Below are 14,829 nucleotides of genomic sequence, written 5' to 3' on the forward strand. Positions count from 1 at the left end.
ATGTGGAGCAGAATCAATCTGTCAATAATTAGTGTTCTATCTATCCTGCTAATAGTTTAGGTTGTTGAGGTTGTGACATTAGAATGCTAGAAAGGAAGGAACAAAATTGTACAGGCGGCTCCCCAATTCCTTCAAGATGAGATTGCAATCATTACTCACACAGAGTAATGGTTTATCCCATTAGTACCTTGTTCTTACAGTAGTAGTGTATACAACTCACCACTAGAGTGCAGCAGTTGATAACATACCACCACCACTATCAAACCAGGGAGGTTTCAGTGGTATCTTTGTTTCTCACATAAAAAACGAGTTACTGCCAAAGTACTCCTCTATTGCTGCTGCCAAAGCTGTGACATAATGCATGATGCAAGCATATGTAAGGCCTCGAATCTATTAGTAGAGTGCCTCAGAGATACTGTATTTGAAGAAAATTACTCCTATTCAAGAGAATTTGTGTTATGCAACTTCAAATCAAATCAAATGTTATTAGTCACATGCTCCGAATACAGCAGGTGTTTCACCTTACAGTGAAATGCTTACTTATGAGCCCCTAACCAATAGTGCTGTTTCAAAAAAATACGGATAAGAATAAAAGATAAAAGTAACAATTAATTAAAGAGCAGCAGTAATAAATGACAATATATACAGGGGGGTGGCGGTACAGAGTCAATGTGCGGGGGCACCGGTTAGTTGAGGTAGTATGTACATGTAGGTAGAGTTATTTAAGTGACTATGCATAGATGACAACAGAGAGTGGTGGTGTGGATAGGGGGGGGTGCAATTGTTGGGTGCAATTGTAATTGGGGTGGAGCTCATTCTAATGATTTATACAGTATCTATATCTACATCAAGTGTTGTTTCATATGGTTGGTTATGTCATTGTTTTCATATCAGCATCAACTTTCCCGACTTGTTGTTCCCCTCTGTATTAAGTTAGGGTTGTTTTTCCAGCCTAGTCCATTTTAATGGAGATTCTCTGCTTTGTAATGCAAGATCATAAGCTTAATCTGTGTCCGGGAAACTGTCCCTTACTGTTTCAGTAATAGCATCTGATTGTCTCCCTATTACCCAGTGACATTCATGGGTAGTGAGGTAACTTGTGTCTGTATTGATACTGTTTATACTTGGGGATGGGGAGAGGGTGGAGGAAACATTTGCACCTGTTCCCATTTTAAACCTACCTTTAATGTCTTTTTGATCTAGATTTAGTGAGAGTGGTATTGTACATCACATCTCCCTTTAGGAGATCAAAGGATGTTGTCCTTCTGGTATCACCTTTCACTCTGTCAAAGGTATCTGACATTCAGCTGGGGACACAAACAATCTCTCCTCCCAACATCAAATACCTACGCCTCACTGTTCTGTACCTCCAAACCAACTCAATCCACATTAATCTGTGTTTCGCTGTACAATTCAAAGACTAATTACTCGCCAATCTAGGATCGTCTGTCATACTTTTTTTGCTACCTACATGTTATGCCTATGGACATTGAGGCCTTGTAGAGAGTAAATGGAGGTTGTGTGACCTCAAGATGAGCTGTTTACAGTATTGCCTGCCAACTATTTAAATTGGCATTGTATCTATTTCTAACCTGTGAAAATGTAATGTTTCTAAATTGGAAATAGGGCTTGTTTGCAAATACAGTTCGATGAATGCTGGGTCAAAGGATTAGAGTGCCCTGAGTTTGAGAGCATGTGTTCGTTTGGGCTATTTCTGTAAGTGAGAATGCACTCTAAATTCACCGAGGACATGTGTGAGGGACAGTTGCCTTCTAGGTCACACACATCGACCATGGGTATGTAGTCTGGGGGTTAGGAGCCGTGGGTGGACTGCAGTTTCATTTGTAGAGGATTGAGCCATCTGCCCTGACATTAATGCTACCTGCTTCTGACACAGAGGACAGCTTCTCGCCTCTCACACTCAGTCACTCGTGTGTGTGTGTGTGTGTGTGTGTGTGTGTGTGTGTGTGTGTGTGTGTGTGTGTGTGTGTGTGTGTGTGTGTGTGTGTGTGTGTGTGTGTGTGTGTGTGTGTATTGGCCCTATTGCTTGCTAAACTGGCAGTCTTGGACTTATTCCCAAACATGAAAGAAAACCTGTTATCCAGGACTTCATGATACCAGAAATATTGTCTATAGATTCAACCTCAGTTGTGCCTACAGCACTCTAAGGAAGTGTAATGTGTGTGTGTATATGTTTTCCCTCTCACTGTATACAGGGTCCATGATCTCTTCCATTCAATCTCGTTCCTATTGACCGCGGCCTATTGAATACGATGGCATGGCAAAATAAGGTTAAAAGCCAGGTTGGTCCTCCACCTAGGCTCTGGTGTGGCATGCAACTACACCCAGAACATTGGAATGCAGTGGGGCTGTGTGTGCTGCGGCTCCTGTGGGGGATGGGAGGAAATGTGGAGAGGTCTATAGGGAGGGAGGCTGGTTGGTCACATTGGAGTAGCGTGACCAGCTGTAAGAGAACGAGGGAGGGTGAGTGCGGGGGTGTTTGCTCATGCACTGCACAGAATCAGCTGGGCTGCATCTCTCCCCCAGGCCCGCGCTGGTTAATGTAGCAGGGGACACCGTGCTCCCACATGGAAACATAACAGCTAATCTATGGAGTGAGATTTGTTTCTTCGTTGTTTCTTTATTCCGTGCGTGTATTCAACATAACTATCAAATAAAACTATGATCTGTGAACATATGAAAATATTTTGTAAATAAAACCATAATCCATAAATATGTAAACAAATATATATATATATATTACATACAGTGCCTTGCGAAAGTATTCGGCCCCCTTGAACTTTGCGACCTTTTGCCACATTTCAGGCTTCAAATATAAAGATATAAAACTGTATTTTTTTGTGAAGAATCAACAACAAGTGGGACACAATCATGAAGTGGAACGACATTTATTGGATATTTCAAACTTTTTTAACAAATCCAAAAACTGAAAAATTGGGCGTGCAAAATTATTCAGCCCCTTTACTTTCAGTGCAGCAAACTCTCTCCAGAAGTTCAGTGAGGATCTCTGAAAGATCCAATGTTGACCTAAATGACTAATGATGATAAATACAATCCACCTGTGTGTAATCAAGTCTCCGTATAAATGCACCTGCACTGTGATAGTCTCAGAGGTCCGTTAAAAGCGCAGAGAGCATCATGAAGAACAAGGAACACACCAGGCAGGTCCGAGATACTGTTGTGAAGAAGTTTAAAGCCGGATTTGGATACAAAAAGATTTCCCAAGCTTTAAACATCCCAAGGAGCACTGTGCAAGCGATAATATTGAAATGGAAGGAGTATCAGACCACTGCAAATCTACCAAGACCTGGCCGTCCCTCTAAACTTTCAGCTCATACAAGGAGAAGACTGATCAGAGATGCAGCCAAGAGGCCCATGATCACTCTGGATGAACTGCAGAGATCTACAGCTGATGTGGGAGACTCTGTCCATAGGACAACAATCAGTCGTATATTGCACAAATCTGGCCTTTATGGAAGAGTGGCAAGAAGAAAGCCATTTCTTAAAGATATCCATAAAAAGTGTCGTTTAAAGTTTGCCACAAGCCACCTGGGAGACACACCAAACATGTGGAAGAAGGTGCTCTGGTCAGATGAAACCAAAATTTAACTTTTTGGCAACAATGCAAAATGTTATGTTTGGCGTAAAAGCAACACAGCTCATCACCCTGAACGCACTATCCCCACTGTCAAACATGGTGGTGGCAACATCATGGTTTGGGCCTGCTTTTCTTCAGCAGGGACAGGGAAGATGGTTAAAATTGATGGGAAGATGGATGGAGCCAAATACAGGACCATTCTGGAAGAAAACCTGATGGAGTCTGCAAAAGACCTGAGACTGGGACGGAAAGCAAAATCTACAATGGAATGGTTCAAAAATAAACATATCCAGGTGTTAGAATGGCCAAGTCAAAGTCCAGACCTGAATCCAATCGAGAATCTGTGGAAAGAACTGAAAACTGCTGTTCACAAATGCTCTCCATCCAACCTCACTGAGCTCGAGCTGTTTTGCAAGGAGGAATGGGAAAAAATGTCAGTCTCTCGATGTGCAAAACTGATAGAGACATACCCCAAGCGACTTACAGCTGTAATCGCAGCAAAAGGTGGCGCTACAAAGTATTAACTTAAGGGGGCTGAATAATTTTGCACGCCCAATTTTTCAGTTTTTGATTTGTTAAAAAAGTTTGAAATATCCAATAAATGTCGTTCCACTTCCTGATTGTGTCCCACTTGTTGTTGATTCTTCACAAAAAAATACAGTTTTATATCTTTATGTTTGAAGCCTGAAATGTGGCAAAAGGTCGCAAAGTTCAAGGGGGCCGAATACTTTCGCAAGGCACTGTACCTACTCTTCAGCTCTTCCTGTGGGGTATAATTATATACTAGGGCTTGGGTCTTGTGTACGTTAAGCACATACCCTGAATATGTTCCAAATGTTTGTAAAACAACCATCAATTAAGGTACACTTGAGCCTGGGTCTTCAAGGAATAACAGAAGGTCATCAGCATTCATGCAGATCTTATGTTCACTGCCTCTTATTGTTATTCCCTCTAAGGTTGGGTCCTGTCTTATTGCCTGTGATAATGGTTTGAGGTACAAGGAGAAGAGTGTGAAAGAATGAAAGATCATTCGTGACAAATGTCCATTTATCTTTATTCTAGCGGTCGGACACGAATACAGTGTTTTGATGCACTGTATCACTTCTTTGTTGAAACCAAATCTTTCCATAACTTGTAATAGGTAATCCCATCCCACTGAATCAAATGCTTTTTCTGCATCTAGACTGATTAATATTGCACTTGTCTTATTCTGAGTAATGTGGTCCATGACATGTAGTGTTCTCCGATATATTGTCCTGTGTCTGCCTATTTTGTATGAAACCAGTTTGATCTCTGTCAATCAATTCTGGGATTATGTTCTCCATACGTTTGGCTGTTATTGATGCATATAGTTTATAATCCGTGTTAAGAATTGCGATAGGTCTATATGAACTGTATTCCTTCTTATCTTTACCCTCTTTTGGGATTACCGATATGATGGCCTCTCTCCATGACGGTGGGAAACCTCCCTCCTGCAGAGTCCCGTTAAAACAGGCCTTAAGTAGAGATGTTAGTTGTTCTCTGAAGGTCTTGAACCATTCTGAAGGGAAGCCATCAGTGCCTGGAGACTTGTTAACTTTTAGTTGAGATATTGCTTTATTAATTTCTCCGGTGGATATTTCTAAATCTAGTCTATCATTTTGCTCTGTCCCAATTGAGGGGAGATCAAGTGAGTTCAAAAAATGCTCTATTGTCTGTGCGTCTGCCTTCTCTGGTTGCTTATATAGATTTGTGTAATATGATTCAGATGCATTCTGTATTTAATCTATTTTGCATGTCATCTTCTTTGTTTTGGAGTCTTTTATTTTGAAAATGGTATTCTGTGCTTGTTGTTTCCTGAGTCTCCATGCTAGCAATTTGGTTGCCTTTGAGCCTGCTTCATAATATCGTTGTTTCAGGAACCTGAGCTTTTTCTCTACTTCTTCTCTATAAATCGGGTCAATTTCCTGTTTTACCTTTTGAATCTCGTAATATAAGAGGGTCTTTGTATTGACTATGAGATCGTTCTAAATTTCTTAGGGTTTCCTGTAATTTCAGCGGTTCCTGTGCTTTAATCTTTTTCTTGAGAGATGATGTGGATATGATCTTTCCTCTAATAACCGCCTTAGCTGCATCCCACAATGTAGCAGGGAATACTTCCCCGTTATCATTATTCTCCAGATAGATGTTAAATTCTGTCTTTATTGATTCCTTGAATGCTGGATCATTCAGCATGCTTGTATTAAGTCTCCATATAGTATTTCTTGGTTTGCTATCAAGGTGTAGAGTAAGGTAAACTCCATTATGACCTGATAAGTCGCTCTGCCCGATCCTACAATCCTTTAGCCTGTGTCTATCTGCACTGTACATGAAAAAGTAGTCTAACCTGGACTATTCAGTATGGCGGGCTGAGTAAAAAGTATATTACTTATCGGTCTTGTGGGTGTCACGCCATACATCGAGCAGTCCTAGATCCTGCAATATCCTATTGATCCTTTTAGCAACTAGACTATTTTTCCTATTTTGATTTGTGATGTCCAATTTTGAGTTTAAAATTGTGTTAAAATCCCCTCCACAGATAAGAGTGCCAGAGGTTTCTGTGGATATTAACACCTTCCTGTAGAAGACCATGTCACTCCCTGGGGGTGCGTATACAATAAATAATGTAACTTCCTTGTTATCCAGTTTGCATTTAACAAGTATGAATCTACCCTCCTTGTCTTTTATTTCTGACATAAACTCTAAATTAACTGAATTTGGGATCAAGATTGCAACTCCCCTTCTACCTATTTTGTAAGAAGAAGAAAAAAAAGTGTTCCTATATCCCATTTTCTTGAGTTTCTCGTGTTCAGGTGTGGATAAGTGAGTTTCCTGACAGAATAGTATGTCAACTCTCTCCCGTTTCATCTTTGCTATTACCTTACTTCTCTTGATGGCACTCCCCAGTCTGTTTACATTGAGACTTATGACCTTAAATTCCCGATGATGCATCGATATAAAAAGACAAAAAAAACCCTGTGCACCATATCTGCTTGCTTATCTTGAGCCTAAAAATGAATGAAAAATCAAGAATGATAATAAAGTAAACCAAAGTGGTAAAAGACTTAGGTATTTGGACTCCCATGTCAGAGGACTGTCTCTTGCCTCTGGGGTTTGAGGGGATGAGCCTGTCCGCAGGAGGGGCCCCTCGCTCAGATATGAAAATGCATGACGTAGTCACAAACAAGACCTGGTGGAACCGAAAATAATAAGGGCGCCTATTTCGTCGCTTATACACATCGGTTAATTACAAGTCAAAACTATATCTGTCATGCGTGCATATCATGAATCCTTTCTCCTTAATATGCCCTTCTGTCACCCTGTTGTCAATGTGTCATTAATCCTTAGCTAATATATATGTTATTAACGTGACACTACTTAGTGTGTTCCTAAAGAACACACTTTTGGCTACTCACCCTTGTTCAGCATTGGGGGAAAATAGGGGAGATGTTTTACCTATTGTAACTATTAATTCTGTTAAATTCAATTCAGTCTCTTCCATCTTCCCGTTGGAAATGCCTGAGTCTCTCTCGGATGTGAACATCCTCTCGCCGAGGTGGTTTCCCTCTTTCTCCATGACTCTGCTTGTCGACAACGATCCATGGGAGATCCTGCTCGAGTCTTTCCGCCGGTGATGACGCCTTTCTTCTGGCGGTATACTCCACTGAGATGCCCCTCGACTTCAGGTTCTCGGCTGCCTGGTCTGCATGCTCGTAAGTAACCATACCATTTTCCAGAAATACCCGCATTTTTGCAGGGAGTGGTGTTTGGAAGCGAATACCCTTCTCTTTAAGTGCTTTCTTAATGGGGGTGTATTCTTTCCTTCTTTTCAGTATCTCTCCCATGTAGTCATGATCAAAGAACACTCATTGGCCTTGGAAGTTAACAGTCTTTTTCAGGTTGCATGTAAGACTTTCTCTTTTACTGAGAATTTTAGGAACCGTACTACTATGGATCTTGGTGGGGCGCCGCTGGGGGGTTTTGGGGCCAGAGCTCGGTGTGCTCTCTCAATTCCCAGGTCAGTGTCGTCTTCAAGTATGTCTTTGAATAGACCCTCCACGAATTTAGGCATCAAGTTTTTTTCTGCGCCCTCTACTACATTATAAAGTCTAATGTTGTTTCGATGTGAGAAACCATCGAGTTCTGTCACTTTTGCATGTAGTGCGTGTTGGTTTTTCAGTGACTGTTCAAGTATTTCCTTGACTGCGGAGTTCCATGTGCCCATTTCCCCAATGTGCTGTTCTGCGTCCCCCATTCTTGTAGATATGCTGTGAAGAAGTTCTTTGTTTTCTTTAAGTTTCTGGTTAATGTCCTTCTTGAACTTCTCCAAGTTTCTGGTTAATATCCTTCTTGAACTCATTTAGTTATTTATATTTATATTTTATATTTATATTTTATTTTATATTTATATTATCTTCTCGAAGTTCCTCTTGTAAGCCTGTGAGCACCTCGCGCAATTCCTCCTTTATCACCTCACGAAATGAGGGTTATTTTGCTTCTGCTATCTTATTTGCGCTAGCATTAGCCATCTCAGGTTCATCAACGGTTATATTTTCTGCTGTCTTGTTACGGGCTGTTGTTGAAGCTCCGCAACCTTTTCCTATTTTCCCCTTTTCCATTTTGCGTAAGTTATTACAATGCTCAGAGTAATTACTTGAATTTAGGGGGGGAAATACCCAACCGATGTGCAGTATGAAAAACTAGGCAGCCATTTCCTAAGTTGCGTCACCGGAAGCTCCACCTTTGATCATCCTTGAGATGTTTCTACAACTTGATTGGAATCCACCTGTGGTAAATTCCATTGATTAGACATTATTTAGAAAGGCACACACCTGTCTATATAAGGTCCCACAGTTGCCAGTGCATGTCAGAGCAAAAACCAAACCATAAACCCGAAGGAATTATCCATAGATCTCTGAGACAGGATTGTGTCGAGGCACAGATCTAGGGAAGGGTACCAAAAAATGTCTGCAGCATTGAAGGTCACCAGAAACACAGTGGCCTCCCTCATTCTTAAATAGAAGACATTTGGAAACACCAAGACTCTTCCTAGAGCTGGCTGCCCGGGCCGAATTGAGCAATCAGAGGAGGAGGGCCTTGGTCAGGGAGGTGACCAAGAACCAATGGTCACTGACAGAGCTATAGAGTTCCTCTCTGGAGATGGGAGAACCTTCCAGAAGGAGAACCATCTCTGCAGCACTCTACCAATCAGGCCTTTATGGTAGAGTGGCCAGACGGAAGCCACTCATCAGTAAAAGGCACATGACAGCACGCTTGGAGTTTGCCAAAAGGCACCTAAAGGACTCTCAGACCATGAGTAACAAAATTCTCTGGTCTGATGAAACCAAGATTGAACTCTTTGGCCTGAATGCCAAGCATAACGTCTGGAGGAAACCTGGCACCATCCCTATGGTGAAGCATGGTGGTGGCAGCATCATGCTGTGGGGATGTTTTTCAGTGGCAGGGACTGGGAGGCCAGTCAGGATCGAGGGAAAGATTAATGGAGCAAACAACAGGATTAAATCCTGCTCCCGAGCACTCAGGACCTCCGACTGGGGAAAAGGTTCACCTTCCAACAGGACAACGACTCTAATTAAACAGCCAATACAGTGCAGGAGTGGCTTCGGGACAAGTCTCTGAATGTCCTTTAGTGGCCCAGCCAGAGCCTGGCTTGAACCAGATCAAACGTCTCTGGAGAGACCTGAAAATAGCTGTGAAGCAACGCTCCCCATCCAACCTGACAGAGCTTGAGAGGATCTGCAGAGAAGAATTGGAGAAACTCCCTAATTACAGGTTTGCCAAGCTTGTAGTGTCATACCCAAGAAGACTCGAGGCTGTAATCACTGCCAAAGATTACAGAAAAGAATACACCGTTTTGTAGTTATTTTACTCCCATACAAACAAGTTTGATTACACAACATGGTGTCAGAAGTGGGATAGAACAAGTGTATTTGCTAACAGTGTTTAGTTTACAGAACCGGGTTGAAAAGTTTTGGGAAGAAAATTGAGGAGGCTAATCAGCATGGTAGACGTCGCAGGATAAACGGAGCAGCCACTGACAGCAGTGGGAAGAGGCCAGCTGCCTGTGCAAGTTGCAGCAGGAGGGGCACAGATACTCGCGCCTACAGGCCCAAGTGCTACATTTAGCATACAGCCACCGGAGCCGTTAGATATTTCTAAACCTCAAGAATGGACCAAATGGATTAGGAGGTTTGAGCACTTTCGTCAGGCGAGTAATCTTCACACATCTACCTTGGAGAAACATGAAACCACTCATGTACTGTATGGGCGACGAAGCAGATGACGTTGTGAGGGGACTAAACCTAAACAAACTCGAGCAAAAACATTATATCGGACAAATTAGTACAGCCCGACCCGACAAAGACAGCGGCTTTCAAGGAGATGGCGGAACGATCCAACGTCAGTGAGCTACAGAGTTTTCTTGGAATGGTGAAACAACTGGGAAAGCTCATCCCTCAGTTAGCAGAAAAGAACAAACCTCAGACCAAGTCAGAGCCTTCAAAGAGCTGAAGGAGGAGCTGACATCCACACCCGTGCCAGCCGTGTATGACCCAAACAAAGCGATCAAGGTGTCAGTGCTGCTGCAGAAGAAGAGCAAGGAATGGAGACTCGTTGCCTACGCTTCCCGGTCTCTCACACTGACTGAGCAGAGATACATTCAAGTGGAAAAAGAAGCTCTGAGGGTGACATGGGCAAGTGAAAGATTCAGAGAATTTCTCATTGGTCAACACTTTCAGCTGGAAACTGATCACCAACCACTCCTGAGCCTTCTGGGGAACCAACACTTGGACACCCTTCCCCCACGAATCCAACGCTTCAGGATGAGATATTCCTACATTATTGCTCATGTCCCTGGAAAGAGTCTGTGGACTGTATACACGCTGCCACGTGCGCCAGTCAAAGCTACTACTGCAGAAAAGGAGTGTCGTGGCAGAATCAGAATTAGTTAGGTAACATTGATAAATAAGATGTTTTATCAATTTTCATAAGTATGCTTATGTGGGAAAAAGTAAGTTGGGCCCCAGAGAGGGGAGAGGTCAGGCTTGTCTTCATATGTGAACGTATCTTTTAAACCATGTGAAGGGATGATTGAGGGGGAACCAATTATCTCTTGGCTCCACAATGTCTGTGTACTAGTCACTCCCTACTTTTCCCATTTGGGGGAAGAGTATGGCAGTGTCTGAAACTATTGTATGTCCCCTCTGATGTTGCCCTAGTATATGACCTAAAGAGGCTCACTGTCTCCGACAGCTTGTCCAGGAGGGGTTGTATTTGAGATGGGAGTATCTAGAATTGACAATTGATATATGCCATTGGATGAGGTAATGGTTTGGTAATATGAAGTACCAAGAACGAGAAGTAGAACCTCGTCTAAGAGAGCAAACTGAACGATAATTTATAGCTAATGCTGTCTGGCTATGGGATACTCCTCTCTCAAGTAAAGTCTTCCTTTGTAATGTTCTTAAGATCTATTATTCGTCATGTGAGTTGAGAGGGGTGTGTCTTGGCTATAAATGGTACTAAGAATTGTTTTGTAAGGACTCTCAGAGAATTCATTTGTAGACACTGAATTGATCTGAGAGTCACAGGGCTATGGTGAAGCCATGGACTTTGTATGGACTTTATAATATAACTCTGACTTGTGTGTGGTTTGCTCTCTCAATGTTTAGTAATACAGGAAATTACCACGACAGGAGCTCATGGAGAGCACAAATATATGTGGATGCCATCATGGAACAGCTTCCAGCGAGTGTTTCCTACATGGACAATCTGAGAGATCAACTCAAAGCTGACAGTGTGTGCTCAAAAGTCATGACAATGTGTCAGGAAGGATAGTCTGAGTTCAGTGGATGCGAAGAACCACTGAAACTGTACTGGGCAGAACGCACTTTTCTCACAGTGCATGACGGACTTCTGTTGAAAGGAACAAGACTTGTCATTCCATCAGCCTTACGAAATGATGTCCTCAATAAGCTGCACGAGGGTCATCAAGGTGTGGTCAAGTGCAGAGAACACACACAACAGGCTGTGTGGGGGTCTGGACTCAGCCAGCAACTGAACAAACTTGTGCTTAACTGCAGGACATGCATCAAAGAACACACAAACCACACAGAACAACTCATACATCACAACTTCCTGAGAGACCCTGGGAAAGACTGGGAGTGGACTTGTTCACTCTGAAAAGCACCACCTACCTGCTAGTGGTCGACTAGTTCTCAGGGTATGTGGACATCGCAAACCTGTCACTAACAATATCTGCTGACGTCATAATTAATCTGAAATTCATCTCCGCCAGCCATGGGGTACCTGAGGTCCTGGTTACGAACAATGGGCCTCAGTTCTTCAGAAGACCCCTTTCCGACTTCGCTGGAGAGTATGGATTTTGACATGTAACCAGCAGTCCAAAGTTCCTGCAAAGCAACGGAGAGGCGGAACGCGACGTTCAGACCGTGAAGAACCTCCTCAAGAAAGCAGCTGACCCTTGCCTTGCTTTGCTGGCCTATCAGTCAACTCCACTCCAGAATGGCTTCAGCCCGGCACAACTGCTGATGGGACGACAGCTTCATACCACACTCCCATCACTGTTAGACCTATCACTCTTAAACACAGCTGCGGTCAGCTCAACTTTAACCCTATGGATGGACCTGAAAACAGCAACGCTACACAGGAGACGATTCAAGTGTTTTCACCACTCCGACCCACTGCATTGCCAGAACCACCAACACCGAAGGTAATCATGGATGTCCCTGCTACACCCAGAACAAGGTCTGGGCGAGCAATATTTAAACCTCAAAGACTGGACATAGTCAGAGTAACAAGAACAAAAGACTGAGCTCGAAGAAGAAGAAAAAAAGACAAAAGAGCTGTCAAATTGTTGCAGTTCCAACTTACAAGTGGGGTAGATTTGTGTTAAAAGAAATGAGAGATGAATTTTGGTTAAAGTTTACAGCAAATATTTTATGTTCATAACTATGTTGAAATGTTCCAGAAGAACTAGGCTGGAACAGACCTACCGACATAAGGGCAGAATAATCCCTTTGAGGTCTGTTGAGACAAAGTCAGTCGACCCTTTGTTCTCTGAAAAGGGGAGATGTGTTGTTAATTGCATATTGCATCCTGATCGGCCATATGCTAATGAGGGCCTGTGGGATATAGGGGTTCAAGAGGAAAGCATCTCTATTTCTTGTGGTTTGTGATGTAAAGCAACGTCAAGTTAGCAATAAATGTGGTTTCATAAAGATACATCGTTAGTAGTTATTTTACTCACGTACATATATGTTTGATTAGACAACAGATACCGTTACTATCAAACATCCACTTGCCAAACTATGGTGGCCCATACTGGACAAACTTGCGAAACCAGTGGAGGCTGGTGGGGGGAGATATTCAAGGACAGACTCATTGGAATGGAGTCAAACATGTGGTTTCCATATGTTTGATGTGTTTGATACCATTCCATTAATGATGCAGTTCCTTTTATTCCATTCCAGACATTACAATGACAATTGTTTTGGGCCCCCAAAAGGCTAGAGGTGTAACTTTACACATCACAACATTCAAGTCAAGTCTATTCCTCATACGCACGGAATACACTGGCTATATTCTGTGCCCAGCCAGTGTATTCTGTGCGTATGAGAAATAGACTTGACTTGAATGTTGTGATGTGTAAAGTTACACCTCTAGCCTTTTGGGGGCCCAAAACAAGATTTGGTTGGGGGGCCTGTCATGCCAAACAATGTCCCCCAGCCAAAAAGCGTCCCCTCTGCGTCACAATGGGATTCGATAAACTATTATCCATTGCTATTATAAACTATCCATTGCTATTTCAAGAGTGGGATGACCTAATGCGTCGATTTTTGGTGATCATTACAGCATAAAATGTTATTTTCATCCCACTATGTTAAACAAAGCTGATTTCCGCGAGACTTGTTGTTTAAATTTGTTTTGTTTAGCTAATAAGATGAAAACATTACTTCAAACCACTTTTGGGTACCTTGTTAACATTTCAACAATATGAAATCAATGTCTTAAACGTTGCTACGTTTCGGGAAATAGCAAAGATAACGTGTAATCTGCTTGACACATTGTCACTCATCTTACAGATCACAAAGTCAGCTAATTTCCACTACATTCATATGCAAATGAGTTTGATTCAGACACTGGCTTGTCTGGCTGGCATGTTTTTATTTTGAGCTTCCCTTCCCTTGTTTTTTCTAATATTATTTCAGTAGTCTTCTATTATCATTATTTTTCTATCTCATATAGCTCATTAGTACACCCCTGTGGTTTAATATATATGTACATATTATAGGTCCTAGTACACAACAATTAATAATATTGAACTAACAAATACCATAAAGGGATACGTTACAGTTTACAGCAATGAACACCTTGTGAAACAGCTGTGAAAACCAAGCTGGCAATATTTACGATTTAAATATATAAACTTTTATATTTTTGTGATACTGTCATGTCATTCATTTATTTTCATGTTTTTTTTTTACACACTCACATGGCAATCAGACTGAGATACTTAATTCTGGCGTGTGGAATAGAGAGGTGGGTGCTGTGTGGTTGGGAGGTTCTGATTGTCACTTGTTCTCAACAGGCAGCCAGTCTTGGAAGGGGGACTTGAAGAGGGAGATTGCGAAGTCCATGCACTGATGCTCTCTTTGTTCTGAGTGTTTGCAGTGCTAGTGTTTTTAGTTCATCTGTGTATCTCACATATTATGTGCCCAGTATGATACGGCAAGCAAACTTTATTAGCAGATAATGACAACATGACAATAACAGTAGCTTTAGATTATGTAATGAGATGCAGGAGGGGATGGGATGAGCGGGCAGATTGTTGAGCAATCAGACGTCACTAGATGCAGAATAACGTCCGGAGGGAGAGGAGAGAGAGTGAAAGGATGAGGAGAGAGGGAAGAGGCAAAATCAAGAGACCGGTGCTGCAGCAAGTTCTTCCTGTCACTTGTCCTCGACAGGCAGCCAGTCTCAGTCAGGGGTGGAGGGATAGAAAAGCAAACATAAAGGATACTTCATTTTAAATAACATGGGCCTGGTTTAGTTGGAAGCCATCTCACCACGTCAAGGTACAGGCCGAGATACGTTTTTTAATGATTTTTTTTTACCCAGTTCAATTAAGGCCTTTAACCCTTACTCTAGCT

This window comes from Oncorhynchus clarkii, chromosome 3 (assembly GCF_045791955.1).
Source record: "Oncorhynchus clarkii lewisi isolate Uvic-CL-2024 chromosome 3, UVic_Ocla_1.0, whole genome shotgun sequence".
Lineage (NCBI taxonomy): Eukaryota > Metazoa > Chordata > Actinopteri > Salmoniformes > Salmonidae > Oncorhynchus > Oncorhynchus clarkii.